Source organism: Podarcis tiliguerta, assembly GCF_965153285.1.
Source record: "Podarcis tiliguerta genome assembly, chromosome: 10".
Taxonomy (NCBI): domain Eukaryota; kingdom Metazoa; phylum Chordata; class Lepidosauria; order Squamata; family Lacertidae; genus Podarcis; species Podarcis tiliguerta.
Window position 1 is genome coordinate 47,961,242 of NC_139543.1, and position 10,149 is coordinate 47,971,390.

Genomic DNA, 10,149 nt, shown 5'->3' on the forward strand with positions numbered 1-10,149 from the left:
CCCCAACACCTTTGTGTTATTAATCAAGATAATAAAAAAGGAATGTCATCGCATTCACACAAAAAGCCTGCAGAACATTCCCTGCCAAAATGTCAGCTCCTTCCGTTTCCTTCAACTTATAGTTCTGCAAGATATGAAATAATAGACACAGTTAACCCTAAGCTGAAGAAAATGGAAGGAGATGTCATTTTAGCAGGGAAAGTTCTGCAGGCAGGCCCTGGAACACTGGAACTTAAACTTCTTTCTCTCTTGATTCCCACTCCAGCAAATGAAATTTTTAGCACACTACTCATAGATTAGAGCTGGAAACTGCAAAAAGTGTGGTGATCAAACCCCCATAAATTGCTTTATATTTGGTGGTTGATTTTTCAGGGGTGGGGTCTGGGGAGGGGAAATGGTTAGAGCAGTGGTAGGGATCACTTTTCAGTCTGAGGGCCATATTCCCTTCTTGGGCAACCTTCCAGGGGCCACATGCTAGTGACAGGGAGGTGGGTGCAGCAGGAAAAGTGGGTGGAGCAACAAATGTTAATTTTACCTTTGCACAGTAGTCTAGTTTCAGGTTCCCCATCCCTGAGTTAAAATTTAAATAAATCTGTGGCCCTGATCTACCCTAGTGCAAGTGCTTCTTGCATCTTTATTCCAGGTGTGAGTGCAATAAGACTTCCTTTGCAGTTCCTTTTCATTAGAAGGAATAAACATTTGGCATCCCATTAATCTTCCTCTCCTTCCTCCTTCTCCATCCAGGAAGTGCCAAGTCATTTTCAAGACACATTAAATTGCCAGAAGAACTCCCAGACAAAGCCACTCAGCCTGCTGCTCGTTTGGATAAAGTTAATTACAGCGAAGATTAGAATCTACGGGGCTTGATTAGTGTTGTGGAGACTTAGAGAATCACACCATCCTCTGAGAGCTGCACACCGCCTTCTTCCCACCTCCTTTTTTTGGGGGGGTCTCTTCTTATTTTCTTCTTGTTGTTGTGCTCTTAATTGTTTTGTTTTCTCATATCTCGCATATTTGGCAAGACGTCCAGGATTAGTGAGCTGCATTGCCCCAAGACAGAATATGCTGCTTTCTCGATTCAGCTGGAACGGTTTCAATTTGGAGAAGAAGTGCAAAGCTACATCACTTCCCTCTGTTTGTTTTGAGATATATGTTCACTTTAATCTCAAATCCACGGCTAGGCAATACCTTTAGGACCCACTAAAAATGTTGCAAAGAAACAAGCAAGGTTTTGAGCTCCTCAGAACTCTTCACCAGACAGAGTGTCAAGCAAAACAGGGGCGGGGGGGAGGAGATAAGAGTGTGGAGCGGTTGTCCCATCAAGACTAAAACTTATAGAAATATAATATAGGGTTAGGGTTAGGGTTAGGGTTAGAAAGTGGGATTACATCTAACTGCCCCAATACCATCATGAGTACAAAGCATCACAAATAAAAAGGACACCTGGAGAGACGCAAAATAGCTGCTGGGGTTTGCAGTAGGAGGAGTGTCAGAATTAAGTTTAAAAAGAAGCCAAAAGAGTTGGGGACGATGACAGCTAAGCCCGAGCCCTTGCTTTTTAGGTTTCCCCCAAATGTAACACGTATCTCCCTGAAAATAAGGACAGAAGTGCATCCTATCTTTTCTGCCTGCAAATAGAGTGGAGGGTGGCGTTTTCAGCTCCGCTGTAGCATGTGCAGGTACCTTTTCCTTTCCTTTTTAAAAAAACATTTTTTAATTTTTTAATTCATTTAACATAATTGTAACAAAATATAAGCAAAATTTTGCAAATACGTACATACATACCGGTATATATTTCAAATAAGCACATATATATGAAAAAGGGAACAAAACAGAAAAAGAAAAGAAAAAATAAGGAGAAAAGAAGAAGAAAAGTTGGGAGAATTTCTTCCAAATTTATTCTACAAATATCTCAATATGAAAATAATAATAATAATAATCCATTGTTTGAGTTCCATCGCTTACACTCTACTTCCTATATACATTTTAAGCAAGATTGTATCTGTTACTCCGTATTTTCCCCATACAATCTCACACACATATTCTAATCAATAAGTTTTCTAAATCTTTCATAAATCTACTCTAAACACAACCAATACCTTTTCAGAACAGTGGTAGTTTAATTAGGCATAGGGATGAAGGCACTAGTGGACTTTCCAGATGTTGCTGAACTACAACTTTCATTATCCTGGACAGTCAGCTATGTTGGCTGGGGCTGATGGGAGCTGGAGCCCATCAAGTATCTGGAAGGCTGCAGGTTCCCCATCCTTGCTCTAGCAGTAAAATCTGCAGTGAAGTACTGTCCGCACTGCTGATACAGCAGAGCAGGCACTCCAATGGGAAGGAAACAGGAGTGAGCGACTTATTCCCAAGGTTCTGCCATAGTAAACTATCAGGGCTTGAGAGCACATGTATGAAAGAGCCCTGAAATGCACCTGTGGTTATATGGAGCCAGTCAGGGGCGTGGGAGGGAGAAGGGAAAGTTTTATGCAGTGGGAAAAGAAAAGGAAGTGTGGTAACAGACCTGGTGGTAGATGCAAATTAAACACTTTTCACTCTCCTGAAAGGAGGTGTAAAATATTTATGCGTAAGAGTACGTGGGAGTTTTGTGTATGTGCCGGGGCTGTTTATATGCAGAGTAAAAGATTTTTAATGGATTTAAAGTGCATTTAGAAAAACCATAGGTGTGAAGGTTTCCCAGTATTTAAAGTACTACAAATTGGTGTTTATTTGGTGCAGCCGCTCTCAGAGTGTGAGATGCGTTTTCCTAGAAAGGCATGGCTAGCTGCCAGAAGACTGCCAAGCTCCTTTATAACTCCTCCAACCAGAGCCTAAAAAAACACAAAACCCCCACTCCCAGGCCTAAAATTAGCCTGTTAGTCCTCTGCTGAACGTCTTGGAAGGCCTTCTTCCAAGTACGAGATGAGTAGTAGATGTACTTGACAGGCCCATTGCATGTGTTCAGAGCTATTAACCTTACCAACAAAGGACCCAGCACCCATCAGCTTCTGCAGGAGAAAATAAAAGGAATGTAACCAGTTATTTTACTTATCTAGGAGGGGTTTCTTTTCAAGTGACAACTTGGCTTTCTCCCTGTAGTCTCTGTGCATCAATGATCAAATAGTGACTTACTGAATGTTTAGGAGAGAGGTGGGCAATTCCCCTCAGGCCTGGTTCATCGGTGGTGGTAGTTGCAGTTCAACAAAATCTAGAGGGGGAAATGTCCCCCAACTCTGGCTTATGATATCTGTCAGGGTACTGCCATCGAAAGGGAGGAAGGGGGCAGAAGAGTACAGGGAGCCTCCAAGGTTGCAGTAGCGCTTCGTCGGGAGTGGAGAGAGTGAAGCCTCCGAAGAAGCAGAGGTGGAAAGGAAGGGCAAAGTGAGGCAAAGATGTTACTGTGAGCCTTAGCACCTCTCTCGGCCAGGCTGGTCGAGAGCCAGTGTGGTGTAGTGGTTAAGAGCGGTAGTCACGTAATCTGGGTAACTGGGTTCGCGTCTCCGCTCCTCCACATGCAGCTGCTGGGTGACCTTGGGCCAGTCACAGTCTCTCAGCCCCACTCACCTCACAGAGTGTTTGTTGTGGGGGAGGAAGGGAAAGGAGAATGTTAGCTGCTTTGAGACTCCTTAAAGGGAGTGAAAGGCGGGATATCAAATCCAAACTCTTCTTCTTCTTCTTCTAAACATGCCACTTCCGTCGCCCAGTTTTCACAAGGGGGTTAAACATAAGGAAAGGAGGTGGAGATTTGTCTAAGTTCTTATGCTGGGGGTGGGGGGTGGGGAACAGGAAGAAGCCACTCCCGGAATCTGCAAGTGACTGAGACAGACATGAATTTTGGATCTCTGAACTGTACATAGTTGCACTAAATAAAACCTGGAAAAGACAGGTCCTGGCTGTTTACTTGCAAGCAACCACCTACAGACCTGACAATATCCTATATGTTTTCTTATTAAATATAAAATAATATGAATCATCCCCAAAATCTGTTGAAAAACACAGGTGTGAATTTGGATATAAGTAGTGAACACCAGGTCTTTAATATTAAATAATAGTTGGCTAATGAGCATACTGCATCAGAAGATATTGAAGAACTTTTTTCTCCCTTTGGTTTAGTTTTTCTTTTCTGGATGTGCCAACAGCATTTCAACTTGAAAATAACAAATCCAGTACATTTCTTCTCCTCCCAAACCTCCCTCCCTCCCTGACACATTTCTTTGTCACAGATACCATTTCACCTCTCCAAATCATTCAGCTTTAGAGATATCTTTGACACTTTCCTTCCATTGCCCTCCTTACTTCCCTATGACAAACAAGTTCTTCCACCTCTGTAGCTCCACAACCTGCCCTTTCCTCTTGGCACCTGTTCCTGAAACTTTCATCTCTGCTCTGGAATTGAGTCTATCCTATTATTGCTGCTGTCGCTTCAGTCGCTGAAGCTACAAATGTGGAACTGAATAACTTTCTCCCCAATTGCTATGATCATATCTGCTGTCTTCTCCCTCATAAGCTTCAAGCTCGTCTTTACAATCATCAAACCATCTCTCAAGCCCTGACTGTGGGTGAAATCTCAGAGACATTTCCCCAGCTTGCGTGTTGCCCTTTCGCTATGGCTGGTCTGAAGTTCTTCCTAAAATGAATTTTAGATAAAAAGACCAGGTTCATTAGAAAGTTGTGTGTCAATGTTTCAATAGCTTTACTTTTGTAAGATCCAACGCACTCCCACCCAGGAAATAGGGTCTACCTCATGACTTCAAGCAGGGCTTTTTGTCAGCCGGAACTCAGTTTTGGCCTCTCTCAGGTGGGTGCCATTGCCATTATAAGAGAACAAAGGAGGCATTTATGGTGAGTCACGGCACCTTTTTTTTCTAGAAAAATAACACTGACTTCAAGCATAAAGTTAAAGGTAAAGGTACCCCTAACAGTTAGGTCCAGTCGCGGATGACTCTGGGGTTGCGCACTCATCTCGCTCTATAGGCTGAGGAAACCAGCATTTGTCCGCAGACAGCTTTTGGGTCACGTGGCCAGCATGACTAAGCTGCTTCTGGTGAACCAGAGCAGTGCACGGAAACGCCATTTACCTTCCTGCCGGAGTGGTACCTATTTATCTACTTGCACTTTGATGTGCTTTTGAACTGCTAGTTGGCAGAAGCAGGGACCGAGCAACAGGAGTTCACCCCGTTGCGGGGATTCAAATCGTCGACCTTCTGATTGGCAAGCCCTAGGCTCTGTGATTTAGACCACAGTGCCACCCATGTCCCTGACTTCAAGGATAGGAACTATTAAACCTTTAAACAGCCTAAAGACTACAAAACCCATGATGCAGCGATACTGTGAGCTATATATACATGCATTGGAACTAACATTCAGTGAATTAAGCATGTGTGTAGTGAAGAAATGCATTCTTTTGTTTGCACAGAAACTACTGCCAGTCAGTTTTATTGGATAATCCTAATGTATTGCCCTCCAGATGCTGTGGGAATCCAACTCCTATCAGCCCCAGTAAGCATCAGGAATGATGGGAGCAGCAGTCCAACATCTGGAGGGCACTGCACTGGCTACTCCTCTCTAATGCTTGGATAGAAAGAGGGAGAATAATTTCCTGTCTTTTCCTGTTCCCCTTTCTGGGCTCTGCATAGTGCTGAGTTCTGCATAATGCTACCCCTAAATAAATGTTAAGTAGTACCAGCAGTATTTAAAAATCTTTTAGCATCATACCACTATTACTCAGCAGAACCAATTGCCTGGTTTAAGGTTATATTACATTGCACTTTCCCTTGCATGGATTATCCGCTTGCAAGTACTTTATCTCTGCTTTTCCCACAGTCACATTTGAACTCTAGCCTCAATATGGAGACTACAAGCCTTTAAAGAGTAAATCCAAATGTGTGTGCTATGAGGAGAGGTGATAGGAAAGCGAAAAGGGGACGATGCAAAATGTGAAATCAATTTTGAGTCGCCTAAAGCCACACTTCTTCTTTGATGGCTATGAAGACATCAGGGGATATAGCAGCATATATATTGACATATTCTTCAATCCACAAATGAAGATGGAAGGGACTTCTTGAAATTCCTATGGTAGGAGCTTTCACAGGGAAGACAAGTGTCCAAAATGAAACAAAGGACCCTGTAAGGAGATTTAATTAAAACAGGAACATTAAGGGAACTTTACATAATCAATCAATCAACCAACCAACCGAACAAACAAACAAACAAACAAGCATCAGACAGAATTTGTGCTTAAATTGTATAGTATTTCAATGGCTGGTTTCTACCCACATGGTAGAAATGCAAAACTTTTAGAATTGTTACTGACCTTGGGAATGTTCCTCAAGACAAGCACCAAGGATACATGTCTGCTGATCTACTCTTTCAGAAAAAACACATTGTATACTTCCGGGAGAAGGGTGCTACTATCAAAATGTTGGTGCTGTGTGCGAATCCCTTGCAGATGACTGTGGTGCCTGAAGACAGGCAGTCAGTGTCAGGAGCCCAGGCTGCCAAGTCGTAATTAGCTTGAAGATTTATTGCAATACAAACAATTGGTCTCGGACGTCTAACCAAGCATCCATGCCTTACGAGTCAGTTGACCCTTCTGAGGAGTGCTTCCAGGTTCTGCAGAATATCCTGAACCTATGACCCTTACGTTTCTGGGTTTGTTTCCTGTCTAATACCTTTCCCATACGTCTACTCTTTGGGCTCAGGGGATTAATTGCCTCCTCTTCCGGTGAGGAAATGCTACCCCTCCTACTTTCTGAAGCTGCCTGTGCTTCTTGAGCGAGCTGATCTCTCTCCCTCCCACTCTCTGCTAACACCTTATCTACATCCCATTCCATGTCAGGGGAGGGGGACTGCTCCCAGCTGTCTGACTGCTTCCTAACTCATGCTGTGTTTCTCTACTTGGGGCAGATGTGTTCATGACAGTCAGGCTGTGCATCCATATCCATGACCAGAGGAGGAACGACCACTGGGAGGAGCACAGAGGGAAGAAACACCATGGTGCATCTGCATCAGCAGAACCGGACGCCTTCATCTGCCCCAGCTGCAACAAAACATGTCTCTCTTATATCTCTACAGTCACACCAGGCACTGTAAACTTCCAACCGTTTGACTTCAGCTCCAAAGGCTCACTCCTCCATTGTCTCTTGAGACAGATGGATGCCAACAAAGGCCATTCCTGCTACAGGATAGTAAGAGTCATAGATGCCTTAAGGCCATCAAGATCTAAGCAGGAATTCTAATAACGTTTACAGATTTACACCATTTCCTTCCTAAACAAGCTTTTTTTTTGCGGCATCAGGATCTTCATGTGGGCTCTAACAAGGGAGCAGAGGTTTGTAATAAATGGGCTCATTGAGTTAATGAGGAGCTCGTGACTACAGTGCACCTCAAACTGAGAAATAAATCATTTAATATCTTTTTCAATCAAGTCATGTATTATAGAGAGTGTGTGATGCTTCTTATTTGGGGATAAAAAACCCTGTAGACTATGCTGGAGCTAGTCCTCACACCTCAGGTCTCTCATGGCCTCTTAATCTACTTCGGGCTAATATGTTGCTTTATTACAGGGTAAACCAAGTTGTGCAGCAATAGGAATACCATGCCTCTCACCATTGTGGGGAAGACTGTTACAAGGGACCTGTGTGTCTGCTAACTTCCAGGTGACGTTGATGAGCAACTTCGGGGACCCTGCTCTCCTTTCTTAGGGTTTCATCCTTCAACTGGACTCATGCTGGACATTCCTTCATATACATGACACCTTCAAATAGAGCAGGACATATGGCCACCATTTCCCTCACAAAACCCTATGAAGTCATGGTGTGCCACCCCCCTGGAGTGGCCAGTGGAGAGGGGTGGCTTTGTCCCTCTCAGTAAGTGGCAGGGATGCCTTTGTTAGGAGGCAATGTCCTTCCCCGCCAGCCAGTTTCTGCCATCTCCCTTCGTAGTGAAAATGGAAACAGGAGTTGAAAGATAAAATGGTCTCCCTGGGGAGCTCTACACAGAGCCAAAAACACACTTAGAAGAGTCCCGTTGATTATCTGGTTCTTATCAGGTATTTCTTTTGGCATACATCACTGTACCATCTGAGAGCCTTAGACCATGCCATCTAATTACGAAAGCAAGTCTTTCCCAGTTCTTTGTGTTCCTTGACTGCTTGTTTGAAAGAGGAGGGGTCACAGCATTAAGCGTCATTGCAAAGAGCAAGAATTTGCCTGCTTCATTAAAGGACAATGATCAAAATTCTGTAGGAGGGGGATGTGAGTATCTCAACCCTGTATCCTTTTGTCTATTGTCTTCCCTTTGTCTGTGTTGAAATGCAGGGACACTGTTAAGCACAGCAGGCGCCCCAAATGCCGTTGGATACTCCCAGCTGGGTTTCTGATCACAGGAGGGACTCTCACTGCAAGGAGTGCTGGCTCTCACATTGTCCACCTGTTCTGTTTCTCCTGGAAGGCAGTAAATTGAAATAACAAGAGTATCCTTATACTCGAAACCCAAAACTGAGCAAAGCAGAAGCAGTGGGGGGTTCCGGAGGAATGCTTAGCTATATTCTCACATTTCAAACATAGCTTCTCACATTCAGTGTTGTCTGCATAAAAGAAAATGTGAAAACGTACATGTAGGTAGCTGAATTCGGCACTCCACAAACACCGCACAGATCCTGCAGTCTAGATTATGCAAATTGTGCACATTTGCATGCTGCTTACTTATTTTGCCTAATTTATGCTGTTTCCGTTAATTGCATGGGAGAGACAGAGTTGTGGATGGTATTTTCAAGCTTGCTGCTGCTGCCCTCAGAGGTAGAAACTTGGGTTTTAGAAAGGAGAGCTGGATTTTTCAGCATGATTCATTCTGAACCAGATCCTGCACCTGTAGCTTTGGACATGCTGATAATTATATCCTAGGTAACATCCATGCAACCCTGCTTTCAAGTAAGTTGGCAGAATTCACTACTCTTTCACAGAATTCTGGACTGAATGATAAAAAGTCCATAAGCAGGTACATATTTTGCAGACTTGCATCCCTCTGACTTGCAGACAAAATAGCGTCTTCTACCTGTATATAAATGATCACAGAAAACCGGGTGGGAATCCTTGTCCTGCAACCATATATTCATTGTGTTCTTGGGTGATGTGGTATCTCCAGTGCCACACAATGTCATGCACATGCATACCCACATGTCCTATTACAGCAAATTTAGCAGGACAGTTACACATCTCACTGTTGCAATGAGGACTTTGTAGCATAGGAAGCTCATGATAGGAAGCCCATGACAGCTGCCCATACTCATAGTAAGGGTTGTCATTCAAAAAGGCAGACACTTCATTGGACCAGCAACCAACATCTAGTCATGAAGATCTCACATCAAATGAAAGCCATGCTGTTATCTCCACTGGCCTCATGGCTTTTGGGGTGGAGGGGCAGATGGGAGGGCAAAGCAGTGTGGGCTAAAACTCTTGGTACATGCTGATTGTGCGGCTCAGATGTGCTGAAACAATGCATTTGACACCCCCACCTCCAGATCCATGGCATGCACATGTGTACTGATGACACAAGCCATCATGAACCAGAAATGTTCATAAAGGTCTGCAGTGGAGTGCCCCTTTTCAAGTGGATTGCCTACCTACCCACAATGGTTGAAAAGTCTTCTGTTAGGGCACATGTTAAGTCCTTAAGAGCTGGGTGGATTATGATCCTGCATTGTCCTGTTCATCCTGCTTATCTTAATAACTCATCCAAAGCACCCCACCTCCAGATCCATGGCATGCACATGTGTACTGATGACACAAGCCATCATGAACCAGAAATGTTCATAAAGGTCTGCAGTGGAGTGCCCCTTTTCAAGTGGATTGCCTACCTACCCACAATGGTTGAAAAGTCTTCTGTTAGGGCACATGTTAAGTCCTTAAGAGCTGGGTGGATTATGATCCTGCATTGTCCTGTTCATCCTGCTTATCTTAATAACTCATCCAAAGCACTTCCACCTCCTTGTTTTTGGGAGATTGCTCCACCATCTAATCCATCTTGCCGTCAAAAGCCAGTCAACCCTCCCGGATATCCAGCCTAAATTTTTCCCTTCTGCTCTGTTTAATCTCATTAGTCTTCATTTCTGTGACTTGGTCCAGCCCCCACTATTTGCGTCTTCACCCC